This window comes from Callorhinus ursinus, unplaced genomic scaffold, assembly GCF_003265705.2.
Source record: "Callorhinus ursinus isolate GAN/ISIS: 27379988/994484 unplaced genomic scaffold, GSC_fseal_2.0 scaffold25, whole genome shotgun sequence".
Lineage (NCBI taxonomy): Eukaryota > Metazoa > Chordata > Mammalia > Carnivora > Otariidae > Callorhinus > Callorhinus ursinus.
Genome location: NW_027397087.1, coordinates 12,210,598 through 12,229,115, shown reverse-complemented (window position 1 = coordinate 12,229,115; position 18,518 = coordinate 12,210,598). Strand labels below are relative to the sequence as shown.

Genomic DNA, 18,518 nt, shown 5'->3' with positions numbered 1-18,518 from the left:
TGGCTAAAATTAACAAGTCAGGAAACAGCAGATGTTGGCGGGGATGCGGAGAAAGGGGAACCCTCCTACACTGTTGGTGGGAATGCAAGCTGGTGCAACCACTCTGGATAACAATATGGAGCCCCTCAAAAAGTTGAAAATAGAGCTACCCTACGATCCAGCAATTGCATTACTGGGTATTTACCACAAAGATACAAATGTAGGGACCCGAAGGGGTACGTGCACCCCAATGTTTATAGCAGCAATGTCCACAATAGCCAAACTGTGGAAAGAGCCCAGATGTCCATCGAAAGATGAATGCATAAAGAAGGTGTGCCATATAAACACAATTGAATATTATGCAGCCATCAAAAGGAATGAGATCTTGCCATTTGCAAGGACGTGGATGGAACTGGAGGGTGTTATGCTGAGTGAAATAAGTCAATCAGAGAAAGACATGTATCATATGACTTCACTGATATGAGGAATTCTTAATCTCAGGAAACCAACTGAGGTTCGCTGGAGTGGTGGGGGGTGGGAGGGATTGGGTGGCTGGGTGATAGACATTGTGGAGGGTATGTGCTATGGTGAGCGCTGTGAATTGTGCAAGACTGTTGAATCACATATCTGTACTTCTGAAACAAATAATGCAACATATGTAAAAAAAAAAAAAGAAGAAGAAGAAGAAGATAGCAGGAGGGGAAGAATGAAGGGGAATAAGTTGGAGGGGGAGAGGAACCATGAGAGATGATGGACTCTGAAAAACAAACTGAGGGTTCTAGAGGGGACGGGGGTGGGGGGATGGGCTAGCCTGGTGATGGGTATTAAAGAGGGCACGTTCTGCGTGGAGCACTGGGTGTTATGCACAAAGAATGAATCATGGAACACTGCATCAAGAACTAATGATGTAATGTATGGTGATTAACATAACAATAAAAAATTTTAAAAAAGAGTTGTATTTGACTTTTAGCTAATCATACTTTTATATTTGTATAAAATTTAAGCTGTATGGACCAACAAGAATCCCCATGCTTCCCCCAAAGTTAAAAATATAAATTAGGCAAACACAAACAAAGAGCTTCTTTAAAAATACATTTGGCTGTTTGTGTTACTATTTTAAGTATTAAATTTCAATGAAGAAAATAACAGCTTAAATTCACTGATTGTGTGTGGGGTGTGTGTGTGTGTGTGTGTGTGTGTGTTTAGATCTACAAAATGTGTACAAATTTTAAGTGTAGAGCTAGGGGCAGGAGAGTCTTATGTTTTCCCCTTGATCCTATTAGAACTTCAGAACAGACTACTTGCAGTACTACTTTCAAAATAATAACATATATCTTCCAAAAATGCAAATTCAAATTGGCAATTTATCTTTTTTCTTTTTAATTACAGAGCTGCTATTATCCCCACCCATCATCCCCAGGCCCAGTCAGGGATTTTTTTTTTTTTTAACCAGTTCAGCTTCCCCATGTCCCTTCCTGCCTTCCTTTCTTCTCCTAGACTTTGCTATTGTCCCAAAAATAAAAGCAAAACAAAACACTAAAAACGACCAGATTATAGGAATGAGATACAATGGCCAACTGTACTTTAGCAATATTCCTTCCAGAGAGAGAATTACCACCGTCTGATGCCCCTTAGTCATTTTTTTTTTAAAGATTTTATTTATTTGACAGAGGGAGACACAGCGAGAGAGGGAACACAAGCAGGGGGGAGTGGGAGAGGGAGAAGCAGGCTTCCCGCTGAGCAGGGAGCCCGATGTGGGGCTCGATCCCAGGACCCTGGGATCCTGACCTGAGCCAAAGGCAGACACTTAACGAGTCACCCAGGCACCCCTGCCCCTTAGTCATTTTTAAGTGAAAGTATGAAGTCTCCAAACAGAACATACAAAAGATGAAACCTATGGAAATTCAACTGTATCAGTCAGTTTGGGTGAAATCATGCCATGATTACAACCAACCTCTCAATAATCTCAGTGCCCTATAACAGCAGAGGTTTACTTCTCCCTCACTCTATTTTCATTATGATTCAGCTGTGGCTCTGCTCCATGAATCTTTATGTCAAGGCCCAGACTAATGCGGCAACCCCTCACTGGAATATTTCTCATCTTATGAGAGGAAAAAAAGGGGGTCAAGGGGCACCTGATTGGCTCAGTCAGTTTAGTGTCCGATTCTTGATCTCAGCTCAGGTCTTAATCTCAGGGTCCTGGGTTCAAGCCCCATGTTGGGCTCCAAATGGACTTGGGGGTGGGGGTGGGGAGGAGGAATGGCCAAGTAGTAGACTATGCAATGGCTCTTAAAGCTTCTGTTCAGGAGTGACACACATCATTTTTACTCATTGGCCATTTCACTTCATGCAATGCATATAGCTGAGACAGATACCAAAGGAGTGGGTGGGGATATGTGATCCTTCCTTATAGGGAAGCAGCAAGTATTTTGAACAATAGAAACTATCATGGTAATTCATATTAATCCTATAAGGTAAATTACTCCACCACACTCAAAGTAAAGTAACATAATATTTCTTTGTATATCGCCAATGAAACAACTCCCCAGGTAAATGATTTTTAGACCTTCCACCAATTTTGGTACATGGAATCCTTGAGCAAGGCCCATGTCAATTTTGATAAAAGCCTGGATGATGGAAGACATAGCCCAACAGCACAAGGTCAAACTTCCAGGAACGATAGCAGTCTAACAAACATGGGACAAGACCTCTCTTTCTAGCCCTATTGATTCATCTCGGGTCTTGCATACCCAGCTGGTCATTGTGTGTCCTGTGTGGTCCATTCAAAGTCAGACAATTCTGCTGGCAACTGTACTCTAGGGCAATATCCCCTTATACACAGGGGATACTAACACAAGACACTTAATACAGAGCTTACAGATACATGGTAGCCAAACATTTACATTCAGCCACCTCTAGAGCGCCCTTTTCAGGTTAGGCTCAAGTCTACTTTTGGAACTTGTTAGTGTGATAGTCTGATCCTTTCCCAAGTGTGAGGAGCCCAGTATCAGAAAGAGTAGGAATGTTCTTCAACCTTGTAGCACTATTCCTTTCTGTCTCTGGAGTAATAACTCTTAATTTTCAATGAGTCTTGTGGTAGATGCTGTGGTATACCAAGGAAATCCCCCATCAGGACTAAGGTACTCATACCCCCAGCCACAAGGGATGTTCACTACTGATGGCTCACAGCTGTGTCCCTATCCAGACATTGCCCTTGACTGAAGGAAGTTGCACATATTGCTCTTCCTCCTCAGGGGCAACCTACATTGATGTGCTGGTACAAAAGACTGGCCCCTTACCTAAATTGGAAAATTGCTGAAGGGCCTAGTTTTAGAGTTCCTCAGCATATTGGCTAAAGCAGCTGTTACAACTACATTGCAGTTCAGCTTCTCCCTTGGCCCAATTTTGCATCCATGGTCCCCTCAAAAAGTATTGACCCAGAGAGCACACCCAAATAAACATGCTTCATGAAAATAGCGTCTGAGTTGGTTTCCTAGGGAACCTGATGTGTAACAGTTGGTACTGGAGATGATCCTATAAAGCAGACTCTCATATGAATTTTGGAGCTGTATCACTGACCAGCTAGTAAAGAGGAGCCCTTATTGGTAGCAAGAGGAGTATAAATAGCCCCTGACCTGCTACAGGGGTGTAATTGTTGAAAACTCTTAGGAATGATGAACTGGAATGAATTATCAGAAGAAGGGAATGCATTGTCAGATTCAGCATATAAGGCACTTGAGAGGTACAGGGGAGGTAGTCATTATAAGGTTATGGAATCTGTTGACTGTTGCTGAGTGCATGCAAGGCACTGAAGAAAGCAATGAAGGGCTGGGATCATTAATCGCCAATTTAAGGCAAAATATGAAAGCCAGAAGCCCTCCTTGATAACAAATAAGGAGACTCTTAACTCCTGCAGGCATAGAGCAGAAAACACTGAGGCTCAGGTCCCGGTCTTAATTATAACAAGAAAACGGAAGAGCTCCAAAAGGGGTTGAATTCTCACACCAACAAGTCTTCTATGGCTATGAAAGTAAATCTTAAAAGTTCCCATCACAAGGAAAAATGTGTAACCGTGTGTGGTGATGGATATTAAACTTATTGGGGTATCATTTCATAATAAATACATTTATCAAATCATTGTGTACACCTAAATTAATGCCATTTTGTATGTCAACTCTAGTTCATTAAAACTAAAAAAAAAAAAGTCTTTAACCTCAAAATCAGCATTCTGATTAAGAGTCAACCCCAAGGCATGGAAAAAATCTGGGTCAAGGCATTAAAAAATCTTGAATCCCCTGATTCATCTAAAATTCATCCACTTCTCCCATGTTAAAGACCCTCATCCCTGAGGAGTCTAAAGAACCTAGAGTTGTGGAACAGGAAACACAAATTCTCTAAATGGAAACTAGGATAGTAAATGAGGCCACCCCAACTTTCATTCCATGGTTCCTAGGCCCAGGGGTTCTATGTTTTGGCCCACTGCCTGACATAATACCAAGTAATGGTCACTGATTCAGAATATATCTCAGAGTCTAGAAAATGGCACTCTATCCTCACAAGGTACCTCCATGCTGGCTCCTCAGCAGGAACTTAAAAAGCTGTTTAATTCATTTATCAAGCCAGCAGCTTCTGAGTGGTGGGGTAACTATTAGAAACTGTGGATCTCCTAGTCATAAGCTCATGGCTACAGCTTATTTGCTCTTAAGAGTGTCTCTTGGGGAACTATCATCAAATACTCTGTTCTCAGAAATTGATGCTGACTGAGGCCCTGAAATGAAGACAGAAAACATACCTGGAATATATGCCAATTCTAGCCACACTGAATCACTGTTCTTTCCATGGCAGAAAGGGTCCAGTGTCATTTCCTTACACCACACACAAAAATAGATTCAAAATGGATGAAAGACCTAAATGTGAGATAGGAATCTATCAAAATCCTTGAGAACACAGGCAGCAACCTCATCGACCTCAGCCACAGCTACTTCTTCCTAGAAACATCGCCAAAGGCAAGGGAAGCAAGGGCAAAAAATGAACTATCGGGACTTCATCAAGATAAAAAGCCTTTGCACAGCAAAGGAAACAGTCCACAAAACCAAAAGACAACCGACAGAATGGGAGAGGATATCTGCAAATGACATATCAGATAAAGGGCTAGTATCCAAAATCTATAAAGAACTTATCAAACTCAACACCCAAAGAACAAATAATCCAATCAAGAAATGGGCAAAAGACATGAACAGCCATTTTTCCAAATAAGACATCCAAATGACCAACAGACACAAGAAAAATTGCTCAACATTGCTCGGCATCAGGGAAATCCAAATCAAAACCTCAATGAGATACCACCTCACACCCGTCAGAATGGCTAAAATTAACAAGTCAGGAAACAGCAGATGTTGGCGGGGATGCGGAGAAAGGGGAACCCTCCTACACTGTTGGTGGGAATGCAAGCTGGTGCAGCCACTCTGGAAAACAGTATGGAGGTTCCTCAAAAAGTTGAAAATAGAGCTACTGTATGACCCAGCAATTGCACTACTGTATTTACCCCAAAGATACAAATGTAGTGATCCAAATGGGTATGTGCACCCCAGTGGTTATAGCAGCAATGTCCACAATAGCCAAACTATGGAAAGAGTCAAGATGTCCATCAACAGATGAATGGATAAAGAAGTGGTATATATATACACACAATGTAATATTATGCAGCCATCAAAAATGAAATCTTGCCATTTGCAACGATGTGGATGGAACTAGAGGGTATTATGCTAAGCAAAATAAGTCAATCAGAGAAAGACATGTATCATATGATCTCACTGATATGAGGAATTCTTAATCTCTGGAAACAAACTGAGGGTTGCTAGAGTGGTGGAGGTGGGAGGGATGGGTGGCTGGGTGATGGACACTGGGGAGGGTATATGCTATGGTGAATGCTGTGAATTGTTTGAGACTGGTGAATCACAGACCTGTACCTCTGAAACAATACATTATATGTTTTAAAAAAAAAAAAAAGAAGATAGCAGGAAGGGAAAAATTAAGGGGGGGAAATCGGAGGGGGAGAGGAACCATGAGAGACTGTGGACTCAGAAAAAACTGAGGGTTCTAGAGGGGAGGGGGTGGGGGGATGGGTTAGCCTGGTGATGGGTATTAAAGAGGGCATGTTATTGAATGGAGCACTGGGTGTTATACGCAAACAATGAATCATGGAACATTACATCAAAAAAATAACTTCAAAAAAAAGAAAGGGTCCAGTGTTATACTTACTACAAAGTGACTGGTTGATCCCTCAATGGATGACTCTAGATCAGGGGCTTAGCACTGGTCTTCATTGCTGGCAGGTGAGCATTTGGTGGCAGCAGAAGGTAATTAGTCTTGGCAAGTGGGAGCCCATGCTATGGGGACCACATAGCCTGCATCCCTGCCACAGTGGCTACTTCTTCAAGGGCCCAAGCACATGGGTAGCCACTGACAGAAGCTAACACTAGTCAAGTCATTCTGTGTAGGCAGTTATTAAGAACCTTCTGTGCTTATAGCAGGAGGGGAAGAATGAAGGGGTGTAAGCTGGAGGGGGAGACGAACCATGAGAGACGATGGACTCTGAAAAACAAACTGAGGGTTCTAGAGGGGAGGGGGGTGGGGGGATGGGTTAGCCTGGTGATGGGTATTAAAGAGGGCACATTCTGCGTGGAGCACTGGGTGTTATGCACAAACAATGAATCATGGAACACTACATCAAAAGCTAATGATGTAATGTATGGTGATTAACATAACAATAAAAAATTTAAAAAAAAGAACCTTCTGTGCTTGACAATCTGGTGGATGCCAATATGTTATATAAAGCCCTTCACATTTCAAGCCAACACCCACCAACCTCTCCTCCAGACCACTTTCCTCTGATCTTCTAATCTTTCTCATTCCAGGCCCACCAAATAACCAACCAAGTCACCTTCACTGTTCATGGATTAGGGCCTGGTATCCCTTCAGTTAAGCCATCTAGAGCATCAGAGGTACTAAACAAGGGTGAGGGTTTTCTAGAAAGGAATTGGAAGAGGGAGATGATGAGTATCAGTTGTGTTGTCAAGATCAGCTACAGCAAGGAGCTAGAGCACATCCCCTTGATTTTCTTTTTGTAAATTTCTCCAGGAAAAAAAAAAACTAACCACGATCCTAGAGGACATCTTCACAGGTGGTATGAACTTACTATATAGAACAAGTGGATCCAAGTGACATGAAAAATGGATCCTAATGGATCAAGACCAAGGCACCCATTTCCCCAGCCACCAGAAATAGGTCTCCAGCTATAGGCTCACAGTTGTGTTCTGCACAGGGAGTCTCCTTCAGATAAAAGAATCTGCTTTGACCAAGCTTATGCTCCCTCCCCAGATGATCCATACAGAGGTACAAAGGTCTAGTCTCTTTGCCAGTTTGGTACTTCTCTGAAAGGCCATCCCAGCTGCAGAGCTCCTTTTGTTAATGATTGAGAATTGCAATCATATCACTGTTAAACTTCTCCCTCTGAAAATTCTGCTTTTTGCACTTCTTAACAGGTGCCAGAGCATTCCCCAGTAAATCTTCTGTACACAAATGTCAGAGTCAGAGTCTGTGTCTTCACAGCTCTCTACACATGACAGTCCTAGGCTATCCAACAAAGGCCTCTCTTGAGATTGTCTCCTTCTCATCTGTAACTTGTTTCTTTTCTTGACACACAAAATGGCAGATTTCTGGAAGCCAAAGCTACACACCCCAGATGAGTTATAGATTGGTAAACTGTACCCATACCCACTCCCGCTAGGGCAAAGGCAGTATTTGTATTGTCCAGTTTCGGTGTTGTTCCAAAGGGTCCCAGAGAGCCTCTGGCTATTTCAAGGAAGATAGCATTCTACCTCAGCAATAACAATGAAAAAATCTTAGAGATGTGCAAGAAATTGGCCACTGGCCAGAAGAAACAGATCTCAAACATCAAGAATATAACCAACCTGGTTCCGGTACTAAGGAGCTTCATAATGACAGCATCCTAGAGGTCAGCAAAGTGGTCCAATGGAACAATTATGAATAGAGACTGGCCACAGTGTATGTGAAAAGCCAAAAGTCACTGATGTATATGAAGGTGTACTGGCTGGTCCAAATGGCTTCATGCCAAAGAGGGGGAAAAAATGGAAATTTCCTTGGAACAAATTCAGTGACAAAAATGAACAGATTTTCTATCAGTTTGTTGGATTGATTTCTGACTCATCTTTCCTAGATGCTAACCGGAGTGTCTATCCCCTTCACATTACCAAGCTGACCGTGGAAATATCAGACTGTGGGAAGTAAACCTGGAAAGAAGAAATTTTACTTTATTCTTTTTTTTTTAATTCTTTCCTTTTCCACACATTGAAGAAATGATAGTAATCTTCCTTTTCACTTTGCTATGAGACAGATAAATATTTTCTGGTAATTATAACTTCCAAGGCATGTCCTCTGACATTCTCTTATGTCCTCAAGGGCAGACTAGTGGCAAGGGGATAATCTAAGTTCCAGCCTCTGGAGAGTCAGGCTTGTGACTGTTTCGGGAACAGTGACATTGTCAACTAGTGCATCTCTATGTGTACACATTTTATGTAGCCATAGATAATTTCCATACAGTGTACAGATCAATGACATTTACATCTACATACTCTCATGTAGCTATTACCCAGATCAAAGTAGAGAACATTCCCATCACCCCAGAGAGTTCCCTCATGCCTCTTTCCAGTCAACACACAACTCCCATCAAATGAAGATAACAACTTTTACTCCCCACCCCCCAGCCCAGACGAAATATCAATGCCTCTTTTAAGGAAAAATTCAAGTCACAAGAAATTGTTCCTAAAATGTGAGTCTCCTTACCATGGTTGAGGAGGGGAAAGATAGGGCTGGAGAATAAAGACTTAGTATCTTCCTAGGAAAGGGGATCTAAGGAAAGTAGCATTCCTTCTTTCTGTGTCTACAGCAGCAAGAAACACAACCCAAATTCAATCCTTCAGTGATACCATTACACTAAATTTTCAAATTATCTTGCTATATTATATCTCATTTCTGCCTCACATGGACAAAGAGAAATATATCCACAGAGATGAACAGCGGATCAGGAAAATCCAAAAGAGAAACCTGAGCTTCCTAAAAGAAGTAAGTATGTCAATAACAGCCAAACTCTGTGGGCTAGTTGAGGACTCAAACACCACCATGTAAACTAAATTAAATTGCCCCAACTTTAAGCTTATTTTCTGAGTAATTAAGAAGAGTTACTGGTGTAATGGCAGAAAAAAGAAAGCTTAACCTTTAAAAACACAGGCTGTAAGTCATAAAATGTAACAAATTAGAGTGTGAACATGTAACTAATCAGTCCCCAGTGTACTGGGGAAGGAGGGAGAGCAGGGAAAGGAGGGGGAAGTGGGATACATTATTTCTCATTTTCTCCCCTCAGAGATACAAGACACCCCTCATCCCATCTCCTAATAGAGATGTGCCCTGGTATATCACTGGAAATCCAATGCTTCTCTGTGTTTCTTGCTCTGGAACTCTGCCCAAATCAGTCTCCTTCAAACCTCAGAGGTAGCTGACTAGGGAGAATATTGTTTTCTACCCGAATGGAAAAGACAAATACCTTGATAAGTTTTCCCATGTTTTTCCTTTCTCTTTCCAAACTAAGGAATTCTCTTCAGTTAACTTGCTTTTCAGCCCAGGCTTCAGGTGTTTGCCTTTTCTACCCTCCTAGACTTTGGAATATTTTTTCTCGGGGAGAATGGGAATTATGATATTTGCCTTATACATTCCATCTTCTTTTTGTTGTAAGCTAGGTCCTCTAAGAAGCAAACTCTGATGGAGTGTAGTATTCAGTGTGTTTATTAGGGAGTGACCGTGGGATCAACACAGGAAAACACAGGTAGAAGGCAGGGCAAGGAAGCTGGATTGGACAGAAGTCAAGCTACAACACAAGCGCACCAGAGAGTGAGTGAAAACATTTGTTTTAAGGAAATGACTCACAAAATTGCGGAGGCCTGGTAAATCCAAAATCTGCAGAGCAGGGTGGCAGGACGGAGCCCCAGGGAGGAGTTGTGGTTCGACTCCAGAGGCAGTTTGCTGGCAGAATGATCTCTGCTTCCGGGAAGATCAGCCTTTTGCTATGTAGGCCTTCAGGTGATTATATAATACCCACCCACATGGTGGAGGACAATTAGCTTTACTGAAATCAGTCTTCCGATTTAAATGTTAATCTCTCTAACAAATACCTCCACAGAAACATCTAGAATAAAGTTCGACCAACTATCTGGGTATAGTGGTCGAACCAAATTGACACATACATTTAACCATCACACCACCCCAGAAAGGCATGATTTGGGGGAAAGATGGCTTTCTACAGCTGGGGTTCCCTGAAGGGACTAACAGCTGAAAACTGTCTCCTGATGGCATTCCCAGCTGCTGGGGCAATGAATCTCCCCAAAGTGGACTCTGAGCAGAACCTTTCTGTGTTCATCACACCTGGGAGATTAATTAAATGTATTCAACAATTAAATTTACAGTTAAAAAGTTTATTCAATACCATGCTTCAAAGAAAAGTTTGATAAATACATATTATGATATAGACATAAAGGACACACAAGTGTGGGTTCAAAAGGAATGATTAAGAGCACTTAAAACATCTGAAATTATGGCTTACATATGCAGTAAACCAAATGCAGAGTCTATGCTTTCTGTACCACAGTGGTTACCTTCACTCATACGGCGAGCCTCTGTTGCTTATATCTCTAGTCCCTTTCAGAGCCAGATGTAGTGACCTCTTAAGGTGTCTGGGGTGAAGAAGGGGTAGACAGCTCAGAGAAACTTATCCTGTGACTTAAGCAATTATCTGATAATATTTCATAGAATCAACTAGTAAGTATATTTAAGGATAATGTGTAAGGACTCAGAATAGAAACACAAATCCACAGAGAGCTCAGCTGTCACTTCCCTCATTTTGTGTGTCTCTCCAGCTTCTGGTAGGCATTCTATGAGACATGAGCGTCCATCAACCCAGGAATGGTAGATAAGGACTGATTAAAGCGAATCACTTAGGATGGCCCACTTGGAATGGGCCTTACCATTTTCTTCATCTAATGGAACTCATTCCTCGGGAGGATTCACCTGTCTTCCAGCCTCAGCTAATTAAATTTACGTGGGGGTGACTCCCCTCACCCCTCAGCCATAATAATTGGGTCAGGAATGGGCATGTGAGGCAGAAAGAAGTAATGAAATCTTTACTGAAGTTTCTGGGAAATGGGGAGTGAGAATCAGTGTGGTGAAAGGTGATATTGTTGCGGCCACCCTGAGGATGAGGTGGGATGACAGGAAGAGCAGCCCCGACAATAACTGACCCTCAGAATAAAAGGCACTTAAAGTTAATTCTACTTCTGGGTTTCTCAGTTATGTGACTCTGGGAATTTTCTTGTTTGTACTTTTATGAGCTACATCATTCATACAGAAAAGAACCTAAAATATATGTGAGGTTCAAAAGCAATTATAGGCTCTCCCTAGGTGCCAGGGAAACAGGGCGGGGCGGCCTGCGGGGAGAGTGCCCTGCAGGGGGAGGGCCCTGCGGTGAGGAGCCGGGGCTTGCGGAGGTCACACTCACTTGCAGGGGGCACCCACAGCCTGGAGCAGGACTTGAGCCTCTCTCACAATCAGGGCATGGTCATCGCGCATGGGAGGCGCTGTTGTCCAGAGAGGGCCACAAGGTGGGCCTGCAAGGCCCACAGGGCTCCACAAGCTAGTGGAGGACACCACCGTGGGCCCACAGGCAACCTGGAGCTCCTCCTCACACAGGCAGTGGAAAGACTTGGCATCCCGGGTGAACCGGTCTCAGTGAAGAAATCTTTGGGCCAGAATTGACTACTCTCCCAAGGTCTGGCTGTATATGCCTCCCCTGAAGACAAGAAACAGTTTGAGGAGGAGAAATTGCTCAGACAAGAAGGAAAATTCGAGAAGGTCCAGACCGGGGCAAGTGAGAGGACTGTGAAGTTTCTGAGAAGCTGTCACCTGGAGGTGGGTATGCAGAACAACTTCAAATGGGAACTAAACCCTGAAACAGTTGCCCGCTCTTTCCTCAAAACTAAAACAAGATAAAATCAGAGAGGGAGGCAAAACCTGAGAGACTCCCAACTCTAGGAAACAAACTGAGGGTTGCTGGAGGGGTGGGAGTGGGGGAGATGGGGTGGGTGATGGGCATTAAGGAGGGCACTGGGTGTTATAAGCAACTGATGAGCCAGTAAATTTTCCCCCTGGAAATAATAATACACTATATATTAACTAAACTGAATTTAAATAAAAAATTTTTTTTAAAAATCAGTGTTCTGATCACCCCACATGCATTAAGGTTACCAGAAGAGCCCATTACACAGTGGGCAACAGCGAATGGACTCAACACTGTGAGGGTACCTGTGTCTGTGGTGAACCATGAGAGCCCCAAGACCAAAAGCTACAAGTACTGGTTAGCCCAGCAAGCTGCCAAGGGAATGGCCCCCACCAGCTCCGAGACCATCTGAACCTACTCTCCCTCGAAAGCTGAAGGGCAGAATCAGAGGAGCAGTGATAAAAATGGGCCAGCACCCTGACACCACTCTCAACTCTGACCAAATAACAGAATTTTAGAGAGCACATGGGGACATCGGGCTAAACTGCACGTGCCCGTTGAATCCTCCGTATCTCCCACCTCCATCCTTGGCTGTTATCACGTGGGGCCTTGTTGGGGCCGTCCTGCTCAAGGAATACCAAGCTATAGATTTGATTAGCTGAATAGTGACAGATGGAAACCATCTAGATCCTGTTTAGGCTTTTCCTCCACTGGAACGCGTTGGAGCAAATGGAAGACCTGGCCACTGTCTCTAGTACTGGGTGCGCTCTCATACAAACCAAACATTGATATCTCAAGAGGAAACGAAGAGGCTCTGTTCTTTTTATTTAAAATAATAATAATCATAAAAAAAACAATTATAAAGCAAACACCAATGTCACCACCAAGCAAGGCAAGAGAGAATATTTCTAGCATGTCAGAAGGTACCTGTCTACTTCTCCCACCTCCCAGAGGTAACCCCTTGCCTAACTTTGGTGATAATTATTCCTCCTCTATCCTGTATAGTTTGTTTGCCCTCCAGATACACTCTCCATCTTTCACCTTGCTCTGTGCCCCAAGAGAAATAAATTTATGTATTACATTAGCAGATTGTCTTGTCCTCTGGTTTTCAGTTGAATGTGACCAAAGGGAGGGATTGGAGGAAGATTAGAATATTGGAGAGGAGAAACCAGGGAATTGCTTTGTCACTCAAACTCTAGGGCAGTGGCTGGGCAGCAGCTATGTCTCCTCTTTGAGGCTCCCACCAGGCCCTTCCCTTTGTGTCTCCCTGTGCCATCATGGTTCCAGCCTCTACCCAAAGGCCCCAGCTTCTGGGCTCTGGTAATACTCTCTACATCCCTCCAGCCCAAGGAGTTCCTGCTGGGAATGCTAATCTCCAGTAAGAGCCACCATCCCTCTGTGGTTTCTCAACTCTGACAAGATATACTTGCTCCCAAGTGATGGGTTGATTCCCTAGACAGATGACACTATATCAGGGGCATAGTTCTTGTCTTTGTTGCTGGCATGTTGGGCATTTGATGGCAGCAGAAGCTAGATAATAATGTTTGCTTATATTTTGTGCATGATTTCTCTTCCTGAGTACAATTCTTTCACATCTTAATAGGTGGTAGCAATATTATTAGGACATTAAAATTTTAATTGGGAACAGGGTCATCTTTTCTGATTCTCTGAAAGAGTTTTAGGTTGGAAATATTTCTTCTGGAATGGCAGACAGAACTCACTGGAAAATATAATTTGGGATATTCTCTGGCCTTAACTATGGTTCCAGATCCTTTAGTCATTAGATAACTACCCATACTTGCTACTTCTTTTGTATGCTTTGATAAGTTCATTTCTCTAATAGAAATGTTTCGATTTTTCTAAATTTTCAGTTATCAGCATAATGTTGTTCATACTTCTTTCACACTAAGCTTTATTTTTTTTAAAGATTTATTTACTTGCTTATTTTAGAGAGAAAGAGAGCACACACGTGCATGAGCTGGGTGAGGGGCTGAGGAAGAGGGAGGGAGAGAATCTCAAGCAGACTCCCTTCGAGCAGGGAGCCCAACACAGGGCTCGATCCCAGGACCCTGAGATCATGACCTAAGCCGAAATCAAGAGTCCAAGGCTTAGCCAACAGAGCCACCCAGGCACTCCATTTCTCACTAACCTTTTAAGAACTGGAAGATCTATAGTGATGTCCCTGTTATTTCTGATAATAGTTATTTATATTTTCTTTCTTTGGAAAAATCTCTAACAAGATCAGTCATTAAATAAAAAAAAAGATTATGGATTTTTTAAAATCTTCTCTATTGTTTGTTTTCTAGTTCTATAATTTCTGCCTTTAATTATTATTTCCTTTTTTCCAATTTTTAGATTGGTTTTGTTATTTTTATTTTTTTAAACTTTTCTCAAATTTCAAGGACTGAAATAAGGAAGTCAGGAAGTGTTATAAGTAATAAATCACTAAATACGACTACTGAGTGTTATAAGTAATAAATCACTAAATACGACTACTCCTGAAACCAAAAATAAATGAAATACTTCCAAACCCTGCTGCCTAGCACCCTGTCCCCTCCCCAGGACCCTCCCTCTCCCAAGACCTAACCATACCCCACCAATCCTGGCGTGGTGCTGGGGGGTAAGGCCTGGAGTGGGGACTTCAGGATGCTGCTGGCCTTGGTCCTCGCCATTGTTACCCTGGCGGTTAAATATTATTAATATTGCCCAGCCTCTTCCTCCTCTTCCTTCCTGACTCCCCACAAAAGAGTCCCTCTTCCTGACTTCCTTATTTCTGGGTCCTGTATCTCATTCTCCTGTTCATGTTACACGGAGCCTCCTCTGAGGCCCTCCTTTCCTCTCCTCTCCTGCTCACCTCCCGTTGGTTGTCTTCCCTAGGGCTTTGACCTCTCTACCCTCCGCCACTCCTCCCTCATCTCCTTCTTTCCCCTCCCTATGGCCTCCACTCTGGAACAGATCCCGACTCCTGGCCCAGTTTCCTTGGCCCCTGCTAAACTCTCCCAACCCCATCCCTTCCTCCTCCACAAACGAGGCCAAAGCCTGCCTTCCCTATCTTGCTTCCTCATGGGAATACACCTTTTAACCAAGGGGGTGGCCTTACCCCAGGAAATGCCACCTCCATTAGCAATCTTTATACAGAAAAGGTATTTCATAAATATTTATTAAATTCAGTCAACTGATCGAAACAATTCAAGTGCACAGAATTATATTAATTATAAACCTCAGGTCATGATACACTCTCATCATTTCTATATACTCTATGTCTCACTTTCCCTATATCTTTTTTGTTCTTACCTTCTTTTGAGTTGATTATATTTTATTTCTCCAGTTTTTCAACTACTTTATATTCTTTTCAATTTCTTTTCTTCTCGTGGTGACCTAAAAATTCCAATGTGCGTCCTATGTATGTTTAACCTCTACCTACTCCCTACTTCCTTGAAGACTTCAGCTCCACCTAATTCCTTCTCCACTTCTCTATTATTGTTTGTCATGGACTTTGATTATACATTTTGACCCCATTAGACATTATTGTTTTATACAGCCAATACTTACTTAAATGTACCAATATATTTACCACTTTTTTGTTTTGAATTACTTCCTGCATATCAAACCCTCAACGTAGGATCATTCTTCTTCCTTTTGACTTTCAGGACTTTTTAGTCAGGGCCTGCTAGTAATGAAGTATGGATTTTTAACTTAAAATAGCTATTTCATCTTCAGTCTTAAAACTTTTTTTTTAAGGTATAGGATTTTATTTTGGTGAATATATTTTTGACTTAATAAGGATCATATTCTATTGAACACTGGCTTCCATTATCATTAAGGAGCTAGCTAGCAGTCTACTAACTGCCACTCCTTGGAAGTAATCTGTTTTTATGACCACTTTCAAGACTGTTTGTCTTCAGTTCTCTGTAGAGTCACTGCGTGTCTAGATAGGAGTTTCTTTTTTTTCTTTTCCTGATTTGGATTCTTTGGGTTGAGTCCTTGGATTATACAGTCTGTCTTCAATTCTAGAAAGCTATCAACTGCTGTCTCTTTAAATATCTCTTCTTTCTCACTCTCTCCTCTCCTTATTGGACTCTAATCAGATGTTAGATCTTTTCACTCTCATCTGCATTTTCCCTCTTTTTGCCTCTGGATAATTTCTTTTTACCTGTCTATCCTCCAATTCACCAATGCTCTATTCATCTGCATTCCATCTGCTGTTAAGCCCCATCTACAGAGGGTTTTTTTAAATCAACTTTATTGAAGTATAATTTACCACCCATTGAGTTATTTTAATTTAGGTTATTGTATTTTTTATTTCCTGAAGTTCTATTTGGTTTATTTACAAAATCTGTTACTTCTTATAGCTTTCTGTACCATCCTAAGACTTTGCAAATTTGTCTTTATTTTAGGGCTTTATGATCAGTGTCTGATCATTTTATCTTTGGTCTTTCTGGGTCTCTTTCTATGATTTCTCTTGTAGCCATTGCTGCCAGTGCCCTGCCCTTATCCCTGGGAACTTTTGGTGCTCTGCTGACTCCCAGCTGCCACGTCGGCTGTCTATTCTGCACATAATGGCCCTTCTCCTCAGAACCATGGCAACTCTGCTACCCATGCTGGCTAGTAGTGCAAAGCAATTCACAACATCAACCCCCACACGGGCTCAACCGTCAGCCAGTGTTTGCTCGACCAGAATTGACATAAAGGTGTTTCCTCACCTCTTAGATGGGATTATTCTGAGATATGTGTTTTGTACTATTTCCCAGTTTCCCCGTGAGTTTAAATTCTAATTTCCTACACTGGGCTTTATTGGCAGCCTTCCCGATCTCACATCTCCATTTCCCAGCTAGTGTCACTTGCACTGCCCAAATCATCTACATACCTTCAAATCCTTGTCTTGGAGTCTGTTACAATGATTAGGATTAGGATATGGTTCCCTATTTTCTTCTGGGCTTAGTTGCCCACTCACCACCCCACCCCCACCTTTTTTTAGCTTGTCATTTAACTTAGAAATTTTTTGTAGGCATTCAGGACCGAGGATAAAGATATCTTTATCCAAAGATTTGGATTCACTCTGCCAATTCTGGGATGCATATTGGACCACCAAAGTGATGCAGATTTAAGCTAAACATTCACTTGAGGGCCAATCTATTGTTCAGACTTTTCAGGGCCTCTTAAACACTGTTCTGTTCAGCACAGCCCCTGGGAGTAGAGATCTAGAGCCGATTAAATTCTGGATCACCCTTACTCTGAAGAATGGCCTTTTGAGTTCCAGCTTTTATTGGGGGTGATCTCCCATGAGGTGCCCCATCTTGAAAAAATGCTGTGTTTTGTCTTCTGACTCCTGTACCTAACATAACTGCTCCCCCCTCCCCCCAAAAAAACAGGTTTGGTAAATGTTCTTTGAACAAAACAAGGATCCTCAACTTACCTCTCTGGGCCCCTACCTTCTTTGACAATGGCCTTTAATTTCTCACAATCTAGCATGTCTCCAATACTTTCTAAAATATTTTATTTAATATAGCATTTTTATTTTTTCTAAGAGGAAGGGTCAGGTCAAATACCTAACTATTGATGTTATTAGAAATGGAATTCTACTTCTTTTTGTTAAAAGCCAACTTGACTTTAGGTTTTCTGTCACTTGACATGAAAAAGTCCTACTAATCAAGATATGTCACAAAAAAAAAAGGTATTAAATAACCAGCTAACATAAAGGAGATAGTATCACTGAGTTTTCCTTTGTCACTTGATTGCTCCTTGAAATAAACCTCAGAACTTGAGGTACATTGTTTCGCTAGTATATTCTATGCACATGTCTATGTCATCCTGTGGGCATTACTGGGTCACATTAATTCATGGGTTCTATCTATCTATGTAGGCTATGAGAGCCCTCAGGACGATGGACCAGACTGATTCATTTATTATTCACTCAACAAATATCCATTAAGTGTGCCTTGTACAGACACTAAAAATACAAAAGCAGCCAAGATCCCTGCCTTCATGTATCTCACATACAGGTATGTAAGACAGACATCAATAAAATAATCACATCAGGAAATATATGCATAGACATGCTGCAGTGAGAGCATATAATAAGGGAACGTGTCCTAGCAAGCAAGTCAGTAAAGGCTTTTGATGAAACAATAAATGAAGTTGTTAGCTTCTGTGGAAACCGTGTTATTATTTGACTTTTTTAAGGGATTAAAAATTATAGGGTAGGAGCTTTTTCCTGTTATTTTGAAATTGTTCATTTACAAATAACTGTGAACATGCGGGTCTCCAGGTTGGTTAATTCAAAAATCAATCAAGTAATTTGTTCTACCCCTTGTCCATGCCAGTGAACTCTGTATGGGATGCTTTTTAACCAGAGGGTCATGCCCTAAATCTAAGCATTCGTCTCACACAAAATGTCAGGTGCATTTCTCAAGTA

The 18,518-nt window shown here is 41.9% G+C and overlaps 1 pseudogene; it reads left to right on the top strand.

The window, feature by feature from the left end:
• Nucleotides 1-9,042: 9,042 nt before the first annotated feature.
• On the top strand, nt 9,043-12,515 carry LOC112832929 (large ribosomal subunit protein bL9m-like; annotated as a pseudogene).
• Nucleotides 12,516-18,518: the final 6,003 nt, after the last annotated feature.